This window comes from Equus caballus, chromosome 15 (assembly GCF_041296265.1).
Source record: "Equus caballus isolate H_3958 breed thoroughbred chromosome 15, TB-T2T, whole genome shotgun sequence".
Lineage (NCBI taxonomy): Eukaryota > Metazoa > Chordata > Mammalia > Perissodactyla > Equidae > Equus > Equus caballus.
Window position 1 is genome coordinate 49044094 of NC_091698.1, and position 18396 is coordinate 49062489.

Sequence of the window (18396 nt, forward strand, 5' to 3'; positions counted from 1 at the left end):
CCCGTCTTGGCAGTGGATCCTCTAGCCCCAGTCAAGCCTTCAGATGACAGCAGCCCTGGGCGACGTCTTGACTGCAGCCTCACGAGAGATCCCAAGACAGAACCACTCAACTAAGCCAAATCCAGATTCTTGATCCACAGAAATTATGAGATAATGAATGTGTATTTATGTTTTAAGCCTCTAATTTTGAGGGCAATTTGTCACGCAATAATAGACATCTAGTAAATGCCTATGATCATGTTAAAGCTTTGATAATTTCTTTAAGAAAAAAAATTACCTAACTGTATTTCCCAGGTATACTTGACTATGAAACCATTCTTTTCAAATAACACCTATTGACACCCATTCTTTGGGAATTACTATGCTCAGGAATAGTAAAATAAATAATTTTAAAAATAATTGGGAGGAGGTCAAAATACTCTAGCTTGTCCATATCTTCCTTTTCCATACCTTCTCCTTCACCAAAGGATTGAAAACCCATCCTGGCCTCGTTGCAGCTCTGTGTTGAGAAAGAAGGTGGGAAAATCTATAGAAATTAAGCAGGTAAATGAAAGCAAGAAACCAGGAGAAATTGGTTAGGAAAGAAAAGGAATATGAGATAAGAAAACGTAGTGGAGAGAACATTTGTGGGTGCCAGGATAGGCAAATAGGAAAGAGCTTGAATCTGGAAAGGAATTTAGGGGACAGGAGAAGTCAGAGAGGCATCAAGAATGTCTTCTCTCATCCTCATGCCCTAGGGACCTCTTAGGTCCTTTAGAGTTTGGGTAACAGAGGAATGTCTTGAGAGCTTTACAGTTTAGGAATTTAGTGTGGGAAGGAATCAGAAGTGCCCTGACAGAGCTCTTCAGAGTTAGAAACACCATTCTTAAAGAGAGATGAGAGCACAGCTCCCAGAGCGGGAAGGAAATTCAGTATGAAACAAAGTTATGGGGCAGGGGAGAAAGAGGTAGAGGGTCTTCTGGGACAAAGATGATGCTTTAGAGGACAGAGAAGTGATTAAAGGGATTCAGACGCTTGAATGTCTCAGCTTCCTCTGATTTTCTTCCAATATTCTAGGAAGAGTTTTATTAATACTTGGTGACCATCTCTAGGTCTTAAAATCGCTCTACCCTTCTCTCCCTCTAGCCCAGAGAAATCCATTTCAGGCGGCTCTTCCAATTAGAGTGTTTTGTGCCAGCCTCATTCACTATGAGGAGGTGTTCTCCAAATATGCCCATGAAGTGAACTTGACATTGAGCTATGGAGGATATGGTTATCCTCAGGGAATGTTGAAGTAAAACAAAGATATCCAGTCTACAACAGGGGTATATGAAGCCCCTGGTGTGATCACACCTTGATGACTCAGCAGGTCTGCAAGAGGAGACATTTTCAGGTTCTTTGAATTGGCAACATTTTCCTTTAGTTGTTAGGATGTAGCAGCCTTAAAATTAGTGCATGTAGAGAAATGGGAGAGATGGATCAGTCGCTTGAGGTTGGAGGAGAACTTGCAAAGAGTCTCTGATGGGCTCCTGCTAGTATTTCCCAGATTAATTTCACAGTTCAGAGATAGTCAAGTAACAAGATCCCCGTATGCAAATGTTACCAATTTCTTGAGGGAACTCTCAATGCTCTGATTGGACTGAGGGTGTTGGGGCTCCTAATCCCTTCCAAGGACCCTGGTGTTCTGGAGGAGACCAGTTGGCTTTCTCAAGGTCCATAGAGATAGAAATATGAGGTTTGGAAGGAACTCCTCCACCTCTCAAGCTCAAGTCAGTGGAAGAACAATATAAGTGATGATGTTGGGGCTACAGATAGTTATTTCTGGGGTTGGAGAAACACAGGACCTATTAACCATGCACTTGGAAGTGTTTGAGTGGAAACCTGGAAGTCAAGGCAGAGAGGAGCTTCTTGGAGGAAGAAGCAGTCAATGCCACATGTTGTGGAAGTCAAGAGGATAAGCCCTGAGAAAACCCCATTGATTTGACACAAGTGTCATTGTGTCAGCAAGGAGCATTCTGGTGGAGTAGTGCAGGGGGACGTTGGCCTGTACTGGGTTTCTAGGAAGAGGAAACTTCACTGTCAAGAAGAGAGAGGAATAAGGGGGTAACTTGCAAATGTTTGAATGTTTTATATGCCACAAGGAAGGACCCTAAGATATTTTAGGATACCGGGAACTTCCGAAAGATTGGAAAGTTTATCTTACTAGACTGATCATCTTAAGGCTTTAGCCCTGCACTCTAATTACTGTTCTACCTGAATTTGTCAGGCTTCCTTCTTTGAGACTGAAATTGTTAAATGCGGCCTGGGTTGTCTACCAGCCTCCAGTGACTTACTCCCCCTGGCTTATCCCCCACTTTCCAACATATGTGACTGAGCCCCTTTTGTCAAACTGTCAAAAACAAAGTTTGTTGTCCTGATAACATTGCCATCTAATCTTCCAAGAATCTCATTGGGCACTAAAGCATCATTTTTCTGGTTTTTTGGCAAAAGTTCTGGAAAATGCTCCAGATAACACAGACTACCCAAAAGAAACTTGGGAATATTTTCCTTAGAAATATTTGTCTACAAATGTGGACAGATCTGACACTCTCTGCCAAATTTTGTGTTAATCAAATGGGCCCTATGTTTGCCAAGTTTTTGGAGGTCCCACTGGTCCTTGGGCTTTGGTGGCACCCCATAACCTCCTAAGGGGAAACATCATTTAGTAAAAATTATCTCTTTTCATTGCTATGATATTTCCTTCATGCTTGTCCTCCATAGAACTACCATGTGCAAAAAAACCACGAAAGCATTCCCAGAAGCAATTTATCATTCAGAACAACAAAGTTTCTAAAGAATATAAATCAGCTGAATGATGGCTTTTGGGCATAGGAAAAGCAAAGGTACCAATAATAACTTTAAGCCCAGAGGCAGAACTATAGTCTAGAGCAAAATACCTTTGATGGCATTCCATGTGACAGGCCATTCACAACCTCAGCTCAGAAAGAATCAAAACCTTGTTGAGCCCAGCATCCCATTAATAACCCTACCCAGCCTAGTCTAGCTTGAAAATCAATTCAGTCCAATACATCTCTTGATTCGTTTTGGGGCAATCCAAAACCCATCCCAAAGCCCTGTTTACAGCCACCCAAATGCAGAGATAGAACTCATTCAACACAGCCCCAACTCAACTCTGATCAATCTGGAGCCCTAAGAAAAGTGAACTAATTTCATATATCATATATATTCATACCCAGAGATAAATTTTGTTTAATCTGTTTTGCAACCCAGCTCAGCTAAACCCACAGATCACCCCAGTGCATCCTAGGCCGCACCAAGCCCAGCATGAAGTTCAGTCACCAAGCTCCTTTAGCCCAATCCAGGTAGAGTCGAGCCAGAGCTCAAGGCCTAGCACATCAAGCTTTATGAAGGTGCATTCCTACAGGGACTCAGCCAAGAGGATAATCCATAATTCATACCAACATATCCTAAAAAATCCATCCTAGATCCTCACAAGACTCAAAGCCTCGTGAAAAAAATGTTCGTTTTCAGAGCAGAGACCACACCAATCCAACCCAGAACCCAAAGGAGGGATGAAATGGACCAGTACATTCCAGGATACTGACAAGCTCAGAGTTTACAAATGCCCAGTGGAAGACTATGTATCAGATAACTCAAGGCCAGCACAAAGCTAAATAAAATATCAATTTAGCCATTTTCTGCCCAGTTCTGCTCAACCCTGGTTTATTTAAGTATATTCAAGACCAAGGTCTTACTCAAAGCCCCCAGACCTGTTTACAATTGAAGATACCAGAAGAAATCTACCTAGACCTGTCAAATCCATAACTCCTTCAACATTTTTGCTAATGTTCATTACACAAGTCCCAAGCCGGGAAGACTAGTGGTTCTCAAAGGATGTGAACACATGTGTGGATGGGGATATGTGGCAGGGGTAGTTTGAAGGTAGGGGCAAAGAGGTTTATTCACTCTGAAATAACCTATGGGGTTTTTTCAAGGTACGTATATCTGTAGAATATCAAAAATGGATGTGGGGGTTTCAGGGGCACAGATAGTTTGATACAGTGGCCTTACAGTGGCCAATTTCTTTTCCCTCCATGCCTCATACACTTTTCTTCTCTGATGAGATCTATTGACAAAGAATTAATAGTAATTCCCATAAACTATTTGAGCATTAGGCAGGACAACACACTAATTAGTAGTATAATCGCACATCAGGCTGTTTGGGGCCAAGCACAGCTCTGCCATTATTCACTGGTGACTGTGAAATTTACATGACCTATCCATAACACAGCTTCTCATCTGCAAAATGGAGATAATAATACTACCTACCTCATTGGGTTGTTGTGTGGTTTCAATGAGATTATGTATGCCATATTGCCCTCAGGAAGCACACAGTAGATGTCAGCTTTTATTTTTCTTGGGGGATTCTGGGAAATTGCATGTGAATTTCTTCTAGAAATGAGAAGAGTAAATTTAGAAGAATCATTTTCAGAGTGTTTGATTTTTCTACCGCCAGTGAGGCAAAGCTGTTTCTGTACCATGGTCATTTACATTTTCAATTTTGAAAAATGCAAAAATGAAGACCATAGCTCATGCAGGATCTACTGTGAATTTATGGTTTCCTAGGATGCATGCAGGAAACAAATAGAAAAAATGCTTTGGGGCTATCAATAATCTATTGGCAGCAATGCTGTTTCTGCTAGCCAAGAATGCCAGAGAGCTAAACTCTAAAGAAATGTCTGAGTAAATTGTTATAAACAGTGATGCTTCCTTCTGATACTGTTTTTTTGAGATCTAATGATCCGTAGGAAAGAAACTTTATTATTTCTCTTTATGAACTCATTTATTCATTAGAAAATAGTTTTTGGATATCTACTATAGGGCAGACCCTATGCTTACACTGAAGATACAAAGATGAATACAATACAGACCTTGCAGAGTTTAGTTGGGAGACACAAATACATAAAGAGGTGTTGGTACAACAGTGTGGTTAACCTGTCTTCTAGAGGAAGCTCAGCAAGTCTCCTCCACCCCACCATGCTAATTCCAAGGAGAAGCAGGTCTGACATAAGGGAATCCTCAGTGATACACTGTTGGACCACAACTCTTTGGGATGGCTTGTCCCAGGATGTGAATGACTTAAGACAAGACAAATGTCTCTTCCTACTAGTAATGAGAATACCCTTCCCTAAGAAGATCCAAAAGTGATCAGGAAGGAGCCCATGGAAAGAGACTAAGAGCTGGGCTACTTAAACTGCCTCCAGTCTCAGTGAAAGGAATCCCCAGGATCCTTGTCATGGATCACCAGAACACAGAAGGGCTTGGAGGCAGAGCTGTAGCTGATAACGAAGTATGCATTTACCTGATGAGCTTGCCTCTGAGCATCGACTCCTTAGGGAGCTGCTTGGGCAGCAGTCAGAGCTGGGTTAGCTTTCTGGTGTAGATTTTCAGGCTGAAGTGAGCATGTGTATAAGATGGATGATGTCTAAGAAGGCTCATCCTGAGCATCAAATATGAAAGCATTTGCCCTTACTGTGGCCAAAGTAATGGTGGGGAAGTCCTGTGTCATTCATTGTGAGAGGGCCTATATGTCCCTTGGGATGGGGATTGATTTCTGAAGCTAGAGCAGACTCCTCTCAAAATAGGTAGAGTTCAAGGCATGAATGGTTATTACTACCCAGGTTTTGCTTTACTCTCCATCATATTTCTTATCATGGGTTGAGGACTAATGTACTATGAAATCTTAATCATAGTCGTAAATTTACACACTTAAAGTGTGAGTTTAATTCAAAGAAACTAGTGAAGTCAATCAATACATAAAGAAGACTAGGGACGCCTACAGCATAGGGAAATTTTCATCTTGGGTTGAAATGGAGAGAAAACACAGTGGAATTGGTACAAATCTAAGAGCCAACAAATAAGAAATAAAGAGTCACGCCTAGAACACTCTCTAGAAATCAGGTTTGCTCAGAGGCAGAGGGAAAACTTCAGGTGATAGAGAAGAAGGCTTTAGAATTTGGTGTCTGAAAACAGAAACTTTAAAACTGAACTATGGAGGGAGTTCATCACAAACTTAGTAAGTAATGGGATCAGCTTAAAATATAGTTCTTACTCATGCAGTCAATTCAGGAACTGTGGGAAAGAGAAGAGAAAAAGGAAGAAAAACATCCAAATCCAGCAAACTCTACAGCCTATGTAATAGCATTTTTGGAATTTTTTTTCCATATGTGGATAGTTCCCCATTAATCACATTCTCCTAACAGCATAAAATTAAAACAACAAGAAGTACATTTTCTACTCTTCATTGCTGCTGCAGTTCAGATATATGCCAGTGGTCCTATGTATTTTTAGTTGGATTATTTTCTCCCTCTCTAAGATCTCTTTATATCTTTTCTTCAAAATTTCCCATGTACCCCCCTCACTCTTAATTGATATGGCTGCTTCATGTTTAGTTGGAAATTAGAGTCCAGAAGACCTTTATCTATGTGAGTCTTGCACTCAGGAAAGATGACTGGGATGAAGAACTTTGGAAGTCACTAGTATGTAAGTTGAAGCTGTGAGTGTGCTTGTATATCACCCTGGGCTAAGTGAAGAGAGTGATAAGAAATGAGGGTGAAGGATGGAGCCCAGGGGAACACCAGCATTTTTACAGAGCTTGGCAGAGAAGGAGGAACCAAGAAGAGAAATAAGACATTTCTAGGAGGGAATAGTCATGAGTACCAATTGGGGTAGAGAGGGTGAGAAGATAAGAACTGGAAACTCTTCATTAGATTTAGCAACTGGGAGTTCTTTGATGACCTTCATGAAAGGAACTTAATGGAAATAACGCTAGGAAAAAAGGAAAATTCAAAGAAAAAAAAGAACCCAGAAATTAAAGCACAATGGTAAAACGGTAAAACCTCAACAGAATAAATGGAAAATAAGCTCGAAGACATTTTTTCCAGGGAGTAGGGTAAAAAAAATAAGGAGATGAAAAAGATAAGTTGAAAACATACACTAGATAATGGCCAAGTGCAGGAGGTCTGACATCTGAATAACGGAGTCACAGAATGTGAGAGCAGAGAAAATAAAGGGAAGGAATCATCACAAAGAAAATTTCCTAGAATGAAGGACATGTGCTGGAAAGGGGAGGCAGGACCAGCACCAAGACTGAGTGGTGATAAGTTTGGGGATGAGAGGGAAGATTGCAGCATGACAGATTCTCTGTTCACCAGGGTCCTGTGTGGCTTCAGTGGCCAGTGGAGATATTAGCATTGCTTAGCCTTCTGGTCATTTACTACTACAAAAAAAATCACCCCACAATGGAATGACTTAAAACAATAATTTATTATTGTCACTCATGGTTCCATGGGTTGACTGGGAGCTCAGCTGGCACCTGTCATTTGGGGTCTCACGTGTGATTACAGCAAGATATCAGCTGGCTGCAGTCATCTAAAGGATCAGTTGAGCTGGATGTCCAAGATGACCCCCTCACTTGGCTGGCAGTTGATGCTGGCTGTTGACTGGGAGCTCAGGTGGAGTTTTTAATTATAACATGTATGCGTGGCCTCCCATGTGGCTTAGGCTTCCTATGGCTTGGTGACTCAGTTCCCAAAAGCAGTGGTCCAAAAGTGAGCAGTCCAAGCAACTCAGGAAGAGTGACAAGTCTTTTATATCTGACTCTTGAAAGTCTCAGAACATCATTTTTCGTCTCTCTTGGCCAAGGGAAATCACTAAGGCCAGCTCAGTTCTGAGAGGAGAGAATTAGACTAATTTTTGATGCCAGGAAAAGCATGCCCGTATAGTGAGGTAAGGAATTGATGGAGGCCATATTTCAGGAGTCTGCCACAGCCTGAATAGACTCCAGCCAAAGCATGACAGTGGTGGGGTGGGCCTGGAATGTATGTAATGGAATAAGATAGGTGGTTATTAAATGCCTACTATGCACCAACACCTTTGCATACATTGTTGTATTTAATCTTTTCAACAACCCTGTAAAGTAGTGTGGCAGATTGAGTTTTCAGGGCCAATTCTTCACCGTTCCCTGCGTCCATGCTCTTTGCCATATAACTTTTCAGTGCCTTTCCCATGAGAAGTACACAAGGGGATTACTTCCCTGTACCTCGACTTTGGACTTGCTTAAGACTTGCTTTGGTCCATGATAGTAGTTGTGGTGCAAACAGGATCTTGCAATGTATTTGTATGGTTGGCCACACTCTCTAGCACTTTTGCTCTTGTCATGAGATAAATTTCTCCAGGGATGTGCTGCCTCTTCCACCTGGAGCCCAGAATAGGACACATGCAACAGAATAGAGCCAGGTAAATTCATAACTTGAAGCAGAGACGTTCAGCTGAGCCCAGGCTAGGTCAGCCAACTCCCAGCTACCTACCACAGGTGCGTGAAAAATAAATGCTTACCATTGAATGCTACTGAGATTCTGTGGTTGTTTGTAATAGTTGACTAATAGAGTAGGCATTATCAGCTCCATTTTTTTCCTGAGGTAAGTTAATTAGCTTACCTAAGGACAGTTTTTGAATCCTGCTCTGCTTAATCCAGCACCCCACACTGTCTGCTACACTGGTACTACAGGAGGTGGGTTAAGATGTGTGTGACCAAGCTCCTACACTGCCCTGGTGGGCACTGGGTGGGGAGTTGGAGGAGACCATTTCTAGAGATCAAAGTGGGAGGGCTCCTCCCTCTATTGCTTCCTTAGGAAGTTCTTAGAGATTGCTGAGAATTTTGGTCTTGGCGTGTGTGGGGGTGGGGAGGAGCGTTGCTGTGCTGAGTTTCACTGTTTCCTGAGCAATTTCCACTGAAGAGATGAACAACTGAGAAGGGAGGGCCCATCCACAGAGCTCAAGCATGAAAGACAGCATTGTTGATTTGACTGCCTTGTGTGGTTAGCTAAAGGACTCAAAAGTCCCTGGGAGAGCGTTGGTCTCATAGAGAATAACTCCGCGTGTATGCATGCATGCGTGTGGGGGTGTGTGTGTGAGGAGGATTGGGACTATGTACCCTAGAGCCCTAACATTTGATACTCTTCTGAATGAGAACAAACAGAGGACTTGGCATTCATCTAAGACTTAGCTTTTGATATTTATGCGAATTAAAGCTCTCTCTTTCATGTCCCATGCTTGCTCTCTCAGTGAATGATGTTATATGAGTAAATGGGTGAGAGAAAAAGCACTGGACTCAGAGCAAAACCTGAGGCCCAGTCCTGGTCCATCAGCATTCACCAGCTCTGTGGTTCTGAGTGAATCCCTTCACCTCGCTAAGGCTCAGTTTGCACATGGGCACCATGATGCCTGTCCTAACTCCCTCACACCACAAGGGCAAAGTGAGAGCCTGGATGGAGAAACACATACCTTCATCAAATAGCTGGTGGATGAGCAAATCTGTATATTTCTGGACTAAAAATTGTTAATGCATATCAAGAACCCAGAAAGATTATTTTTAATTTTCTTGTTTTTGCATTAATAATAATAATAAAAAAAGATGCATATGAGGTCTGCCTCTGTCATTATCTGGCTGCAGTCTGTTCAGGTCGAGGCTAATATTGGCCACTATCCAGTGAGGCCATGCAAGTCTATAGACATCAGTAGGTTTATAAGCACCCCTCCCCTCCCTCAGCTCCAGAGTCACCGCAGCCTGTCACAGGTGCTGGTCCCTTTGGCCACTTACCAGATCCTCATGGCCCCTTGACAAGGCCCTGGTGGGGTCTGACATTGACTCAGCTTCCTCTACAGGGCCTGGTCTAAAGTGGCATTTAAACCCTATATATTAACTCTCCTCTTTTCCATATTCCCTATGAACTGAATAAATAATACAAAAATAGAGTAAAAATGCATTTTAGCAATAGAAAAGATGCCATTGAAAACCAGAAACTGAGAAGCTTTTTTTACCTGTACTGCGATAAAGGACTAGATTGAGGGGCATTGTAAATGAGGGCATAAACAATGTAATTATTGGCTATTTAAATAAATGATGATAGTGTCAAGAATATATGTCAAAAATTAAGGAATGAAGTAAAGATATACACAGGGAGAAATTAATGATGGTAAATGTATTATTTAACAAACAAAAGAATTATAAAAATAAATTAAGTAATCGACTCAATAAACTAGAAGAAAATAACGCAATAAACTAAGGAGAGTACAAATGAACAAACAATATTATAGAAAATATAAATTGAAATTATAAAACTGAAAAGCAGGAGAATTGCTCAGCAAACTCTGGAGCTCCTTCTTTGGTTTGGAGCAGAGACCAATGTTTAGATGACACAAACTTGATTGCAAAGGTCACTTGGATGAACTGTTGCCACTTGGACCGGAATCTGCACCAAGAGCCGAACTCTGGCAAAACAGGAGGTTCGGCTTTAGCTTTAGGTTTGACAAGTTTTAGGAGGGGCGCTTCTTTCAAATATCCATGTTTTAGCGTTAGAGCCAGACCTCCTGTGTGGGGCACAGGGACAGCTGGAACTCAGCCAGTACCGGTAGCAATTGAGGAGTCTTCCAGGCTCAGTGAGACACGTCTGGGTTCCGGTTCCATGCAGAAGCAAGAGCAACCAGGAAGCTTCTTGAGACGTGAGTACACCCCAGGGTGGTCGAGAGGTGGCAGACCAAAAGCCCAGTGGGATAGGAAGATTGCAACTTTGCTAATCTCAGCGGATGAATTTTGAGAGTGGTGCTTTGAGATATGACTAGGGAGCCATTATTTGCTGCCGAACTATAAAGCAGGGCACTTCAGTTACGTAAGAGCAATTCATTACAAGCTGTAGCCCATTTCTGATTAAGTTAAATGTTTTATCTTGCGTTGTGAAACAGACCTTGTCATAATGCTAAAATCATAGAAGCATTTTCTTATCTGACCAAGGTTTTAACCTCCTACTTCATTTAAAATAGCTCATTCCAAATATAAATATTTTAAAGATTATCTTCATTTCTTTCTTTTTTAAGGCAATCTAATAAATGTTAGACAAATTAGACAAAATAAATTTTCAAGATATCTTTGACAAACTGATTATTGGCATGCTGTTTAATGATGAAAAATAGAAGGTATAAATTGAGTATATCTGCTGTTACCTTCTTATTTTGCAATACTCTTGATGTTCTAGCCACTACGATTAGGCAAAAAGAAAGGAAGGAAGGAAGGAAGGAAGAAAGGAAAAAAAAATGAGAAATTGTAGTAAAGGAGATACATGATCAAATCTGTAGGCGTTATTATCTCTACAAGACTGCCTCCGCTTCAGATACTCACTGCAGGCTTGGAAGTCTCCAGGCCTCCCTCACTTCTGACCAGTGGCTGCAAAGTCAGGGATTCTCACTACCATCTCAAGTTTGCTAATTCGCTAAAAGGACTCAGAGCTCAGGAAATCACTATATTTACACTTACGGATTTATTGTAGCAATGGCATACAAATCAGAACCAACCAAAGAGAGATGCATAGGGTGAGCTCTGAGAGGGTCCCAGTACTGGAACTTCCTTTGTTCTCTCTCCACAGAGTCAGGATCATCACCCTTTTGACACATTGATGTGGAATGTCACCAACCAGGGAAGCTTACCTGAGCTTTGGTGTTCCTAGTTTTTATTGGGGCTTCATTATGTAGGCATCATTGATTGAATCATTGGTCATGTGGCTCAATCTCCAGCCTCCTCACCTCCCCTGAGGTCAGGCTGATACCATGTGGCTCAAAGCCTCAACCCTCTAATCACATGGTTGGTCTTTCTGGCATGACCAACCCCCATCCTGAGTCATCTCCTTTGCATAAACTATCTAGGGGCCCACCATGAGTCATCTCATTAGCATGAACTATCATGTGTGGTCTGAGGGGACCACTATGGATAACAAAGACATTCCTATCACTGGGGGAATTACAATTCTTTAGAGACTGCCTCCCAGGAACCCGGGACAGAGGCCAGCAATATTCTTTATTATATACCAGCCTGTCTAATATCAAATAGCAACCCTTCCACCACCTCAACCTTCCCTGATGGGCTGCCTTCTTTCCTTGTGTCATTCTGCTCCCTCCTTAACAGTTATCATTCTTATTGTGTATTTATTTATTGATTGATTTTCTCCACCACTGGAATGTAAACTTCATGAAGACAGGTACTTTAATTGCTTTTTTTCCCCCTGCTTTATCTCCAGTGCCTAGAAAAGACTATCACATAGGAGGGCTCAATAATACTTGTCAAATAAATGAATGAATAACATAAGCATAGAGTTGCAGATGGAATGTGCTATTGATGATACTCTTAGTTAAGGGAACCGAGCTGTGACTTCTGTCTGATTTGAATCTTATGACTCAAGATAATACTAGGCCACAACTAGAAGGACCTACAATTAGAATGTACAACTATGTACTTGCGGGCTTTGGGGAGAAGAAGAAGAAAAAAAAAAGATTGGCAACAGATGTTAGCTCAGGTGTCAATCTTTAAAAAAAGAAGAAAAAAGATAATACTAGGAAAGAGGATGGTTAAAACAGATCCAGCCTAATTTGAATATCTGAGTAGGAGTGATTTAAATGTAAGGTTTTGCATACTTCCCCTGATGCTTGAATTTAATTGTACTTCCTGATATTCTTAATTGGTTATTTCCACGTTTTGAGTATTTTAGGAAGCATAAAACTCAGTTAATACGTATGTGTATCTATCGATATGAAAGTACCTTGGAAAAATGGACTTTAGCTTAAAGCTTATTAGTGAATGTTCTGGAAGGATCCAATTACTAGAAATTTGGTTTAAATTATGTAGTTATGTCAGAAGTGCAATTGGGAGGAGACAAGAAAGATATTCTAATAATGGGCAAGGGCTTATATTATCTGCTCCTCTCTGGTGCCTTTTGGGGTTATGAAGTCACTAAAACTTCTGATGACCCCGCAAGCTAGCCCTGTGAGCTCCCTGCATGTCCTCCTCACCCGATGGGCCGGGGCGCTAAGGCGAGCCACGGTTTGGTGTGAGTTACTCGGTTACCCACAAGGCCAAACAAAACTGCAAAAGGAAAACTGCACAGCAGGCTTCCAGGCAGTGATTTAGAGCCTTGCGGAGAGCTGGGCTTGGCAGCCCAGGAACAGAGGCTTCTCTCAGCAGACCTCTCAGCATCCTGGTGCTGAATGAACTCATTTTCACTTACGACACTCTTCTGGGGACAGGAGTCAAAGGCTGAATATTTGGAGCCACCAGCCTCAGAGTTGAGCCAGAGATGAGAGGCCTCTCTGCCTTATGTTGGAATGAAAGAGCAGTCTCTTTCCGTCCACATGGGTCTACCTTCTTATTGCCTTCCTAACATGATCTTATTTACTGTGCTTTTAACTTTTTAAAATTGTAATTAAACACTGAGTAAGTGCAAAAGATTATTTAAAAACATATGTAAAGTATAAAGAATAATGATACAACATACACCCATGAACTCCACACGACTCAAAATAGTTTGAGATGGACGGAGAGCATTACCACTACGTTGGAACTCTTCCACTTTCTCCTCCCTGAACTCTTCTCTCCCTCTCAGGGGTACACAATTATACTGAATTTCATGTTATAATTCCTCTGCTTTTAGTCATAGTTTTACCACATATGCATGCATTTCTAAAATATATGTGATGTTTAGTTTCTCCTGGTTTTGATCTTCATGTAAATGCAATATATTTTCTTCTGCTATTTGCTTTGCGGCTCAACATGATTTTTCAGAGTCGTTCATGTTGTTGTGGGCGGCTGTGAATTATTTGGGATTTTTTTTGTGATGTTTAGTATTCTCGTAAATAAACACATCACGATTTGTTTATCTGTTCTACTGTTGGCAAACATTTGGATGATTTCTAGTTTTTTACTGTCCCAAACACTGCTGCTATGAACATTCCTGTACATGTTTCTGGATGCCCATGTGTGAGAATTTCTCTAGGATATATACCTAAGAATGGAATTGTTGGGTCATAGGATCCTCACGTCTTCAGCTTAGTAGACAATATTGAATTGCTTTCTAAAGCGATTGTTTCAATTCATGCTTGCCCTGGCCGTATTCTTGTTCCTCTACATCCTCCCTAACATCTGATGTTAGACTTTTGCATTTGCTAATCGGATGGGTATGAAATGATCTCAAATTATGGTTTAATTTGCATTTTCCATGTTACTAAGGAGGAAGTTAAGATCTCTTCGTATCTAGATTCAGGATTCCTCTTCTGCTTGAAACCTATTCATGTCCATTTTTCTGTTAGTTATTCATCGTCTTCTTGTTGATATGTAGGAGTTCTTACATGATTTTTATGCTAATCCTTCATTCAGCTTATGTGTTGCATGGATCTCTACTAATTTGTGGCTTGTCTTTTCACTATATTTTTCGTGTCTTTGGGTAAACAGACGTTTTTATATTTAATGTAGAGAAACTTGTCAATATTTTACTTTATGGCTAGGGCATTTTCTGCAAAGTTTAGCAAATCTTTTCCTCTTTCAGTAGTCATGAAGTTATTGTTTTATATTATCTTCCAGGGCTTTTTATTTTGCCTTTCCTATTTAGGTTTTTAATATACTTGGAATTTGTTTTCTTGATATGATGTGAAGTAGGGGTCTGGTTTCATTTTTCCATTTCTTTTTATTCCATGTGGCTACCTAGTTGCTTTACGACCACTTATTTAAAAATCTCATCTCTTCCCCATAGACCTGGGATGAAACCTACATCCTATTTCAGTCATCTCTAGATGTGTGGATCTATCTGTGGGCTTTCTGTTTTTCCCATTGATGTACATCCTAGTACTTGTATCACATTGTCTGAATTACTATGTCTTTATAATAATTTGATAGGCCAGGTTCACTTGTTTTGCTGTTCTTCATCACTAACTTTGTTATTCTTGACCCTTTCGAGAAGGATTTAAGATTTTACCCTACTTGAAATCTACAAAGTTAGCCCATCAAAGCTTCATGGATGATGACAGAAGACATGAGACTCCTCAGTAAGAGACAAAGGACTTTATTAGCCACAGCACAGCAAGTAGTATGAGCATGAGCATGTTTGTGTCAATGCCCTTTGCCCACAAATCTCATAGGGGTGATTCATATGGATCCAGATGGATGCTTGCGCACACAGGAGGTTGCATTACAGAGAGGATCCTGAGCTTAGGGAACTTGAATCTTTTACAATAGAGAGTGATCATGCCTGCTTTTAGCTCTAAAGAGAGGCACTATCTCTATCTTCCTTTGTACTATCTCTATCTTCTTTCTTTGCTATACAAACATCCTGTAAAAATAGTTGAGAACAAAAGGTAGTCAGTGTTTCTATTCACAAGATGTCTAGAAACATCAAGGACCCATGGAGAATTGTCTCCCAACTTGTCCCTTGATCTTCTACATATATTCCAAATTTAGCTTGTCATGTACACACACACACACGTGCACACACCTGACTTGTTGGGAATTTGTTTTGAATTGCATTCAGTCTATAGATTGAGGGAAAGTTGACATTCTTATAATATTGAAATCTTCTAATTCATGACCATGGTTTATCTGCATTCATTTAGTTTATCTTAACGTCTCTCAAGAACGTTTCCAAAGAAGTCTAGCACATCTTTTGTTTAGTTTACTACTTAGTGAGATCATATCCTATCTTGGCTCAAATTCCTGCAATGTCTCCCTACTTTACTCAGAATAATACCCGAAGTTCTAGCCATGGCCTACCAGGCTTTTCATGATCTGGTTCCCCATTACCTCTCTGCCTTCATCTCCTCCTACTCTCCATTTTGCTCATTCTGCTTCAGCCACACTGACCTCCTTGCTGTACTTTTAATATGCCAGGCATGCTTCTGCCTTAGGCCTTAGCACTGGCTATTTCCTTTGCCCGTAATGCTTTTCTCCCAGAAATATCTGCCTGGCTAACTACTCTATTTCATCGTTCAAGTGTCACCTTCTCAATGACGCCCATCCTAATACCTATTAAAATTGCAAACTGCCTCTTCCTTCCTGGCATTCTTGATTCTTCTTACCCTGCTCTGCATTTTTTCCTTAGTATTTATCACTTCTAATGTACTATGTAATAGTATGCAACGCTGTCCTGCCAAATATTCTACTATTTGTTTATGTGTTTGTTTGTTAATTATATTTATTATTTATTTCCTCCTCCTCTAACTAAAATGTTAGCTACGTGAGGCAAGGATCTTTGCATTTTTATTTGCTGTTGGATTTCAAATGTGTGCAGTAGTGCTATGCATGTAGCAGGTGCTTAAGAAATATTGTTAAATAAATTAAGTGATTTTTCCTAGGTATGTCATGTCTATTGCTGCTATTATAAATGCTATTTATAAAATTAAAGTTTTTATATGTTTGCTGCTGATATATAGAAATGCAACTCATGTTTAATAGTTATTTTATGTGCAGGAATCTTTCTAAATGCTCTGACTCCCATAACTTATCTATAGATGTGTGTGTTTTTTACACAGAAAATCGCGTCATCTGGGCATAACGGTAGTTTTTTCTTTCTTTCTTTCTCCCTATCTCTATATTTAATATTTCTTTTTCTTGTTTTACTAAGTTTCAGTACAGCGTTTCTAGAATTTGTGACAGCTGGCATCTTGTCTTGTTTCTTGTCTTAACAGGAATGTTTTCATTGTTTTACATGATGCTTATAGTAGGTTTTTTTAGATGATCTTAGTCATCTAAGTCAGATTATGGTCGTGATTTCCTAATATCAAACCAACTGGCATTACTAGGAAAAATCCAATATAGTCATGCTGTATCATCTTTCCTATGCTTTCCTTAATTGATTGGCTATCAGTTTGTTAAGATATTTTGCATCTATTTTTTTTAAAGATTGACACCTGCCCTAACGTCTGTTGCCAATCTTCTTCTTTTTTTTTCTTCTTCTCCCCAAAGCCCCCAGGTACATAGTTGTACATTTTTGTTGTGGCTCCTTCTAGTTGTGGCATGTGGGACGCTGCCTCAGCATGGCTTGATCAGCGGTGCCATGTCCGCGCCCAGGATCTGAACTGGTGAAACCCTGGGCCGCTGAAGCGGAGCGTGTGAACCCAACCACTGGACCATGGGGCCCGCCCCTGCATCTGTTTTCATGACAGAGTTTACCCTGTACTTTTCCTTTCTCATAAAATCTCTGACAGGTTTTGGAATCAAGTTAATAATAGTCTCATGAAATGAGTTGGAAAGTACTTCTTTCCCTTCCACACACTTAAATAGTTTTACAAGATTAGAATAATCTGCATTTTCAATGTTTGTTAAATCTCAGTATAAAAAGGATCTTGGCTTGGAATTTTCTTGTGTGAAGTTTTTAAACTTCTGAGCTAATTCCTTTACTGGTTATAGAATTATTCAGGCTTTATATTTCTTCTTGAGTGAGCTTTGGTAAGTTAGTTTTTTAGAAATTCAGTTTACCTAAGCTGTCAAATTTATTGATGTAAAGTTCACAATATCATTTTATTAATGTCTTAATATCTGTGGCATCTGTAGCTTAATATCCTTTTTTATTCCTAACATTGCTTATGATTTATCTGTTTTTATTTCTGGGCAATTTTACCCAAAGTTTGTAAATATTATGGTTATTGGTTTCCAAAGAATCAATTTTTGACTTTGTTGAGCCTGACTATCATATAAGTGTTTTTTACGTGATTAACTTCTGATGTTGTCAATACTATTTCTTTCTTTCTACCTATTTTGGATATTTTATGCTTTCCCTTCTTGTCTTTTTGGAAGATTAGCCCTGAGCTAACATCTGCCACCAATCCTCCTCTTTTTGCTGAAGAAGACTGGCCCTCAGCTAACATCGTGCCCATCTTCCTCTACTTTGTATGTGGGACGCCTACCACAGCATGGCTTGCCAAGCGGTGCCATGTCTGCATTTGGGATCCGAACCGGTGAACCTTGGGCCGCTGAGGTGGAATGTGCAGACTTAACTGCTGAGCCACCGGGCTGGCCCCGTTTTTCCTTCATTTTTAACCTTGAATGCTTGACTCAATTTTTAGCCTTTTTTCTTTTATAAAATGAATATTTAAGATTCTACATTTTTCTCTACACATTGCTATAGCTGCTGCTCACAAGGTTTTGGTAGGTGGTGCTTTCATTATTGCACAGTTCTAAATACATTCTACTTTTCATCATGAGTTTTTCTTTGCTCATGTGAAATTTAGAAGTATGATGCCTAATTTCAAAACAAATGGAACTATCTTATTTTATTTGGAGGGGAATATTTATTCCATCTTAATTAAGTTGAAGTCAGAAAAATGTGTTCTTTATGATGCCAATCGTTTGAATTTTTTTGAGATCTGATTTATGCCTCAGCATGTGATCAATATTTGTAAATTTCCCATACATGCTTGAGAAGAATATGTATTCTGTAGTGTTCTATATGTGTTCATTAAAATAATTTTTGATTGCATTAAAAAATTTAATATCCTTAACAGCTTCATCTATAAGTTATTGAAAATTATGTGTTAAAATCTTTAAGT

The 18396-nt window shown here is 40.1% G+C and overlaps 1 protein-coding gene across 5 annotated transcripts in view; it reads left to right on the top strand.

Moving 5' to 3' along the window:
* The first annotated feature begins 10275 nt into the window (after positions 1-10275).
* The window catches only part of GKN2 (gastrokine 2), a 38952-nt gene continuing 30831 nt past the window's right edge, over positions 10276-18396 (top strand). For 2 of the 5 annotated variants that reach the window (XM_070236272.1, XM_070236273.1), the window contains exon 1: positions 10276-10542. The gene's annotated coding sequence lies outside the window, so the exon portion shown is untranslated. The remainder of the gene's footprint in view (positions 10543-18396) is intronic. The other 3 variants (XM_070236271.1, XM_070236275.1, XM_070236276.1) reach the window with 2 other exon arrangements.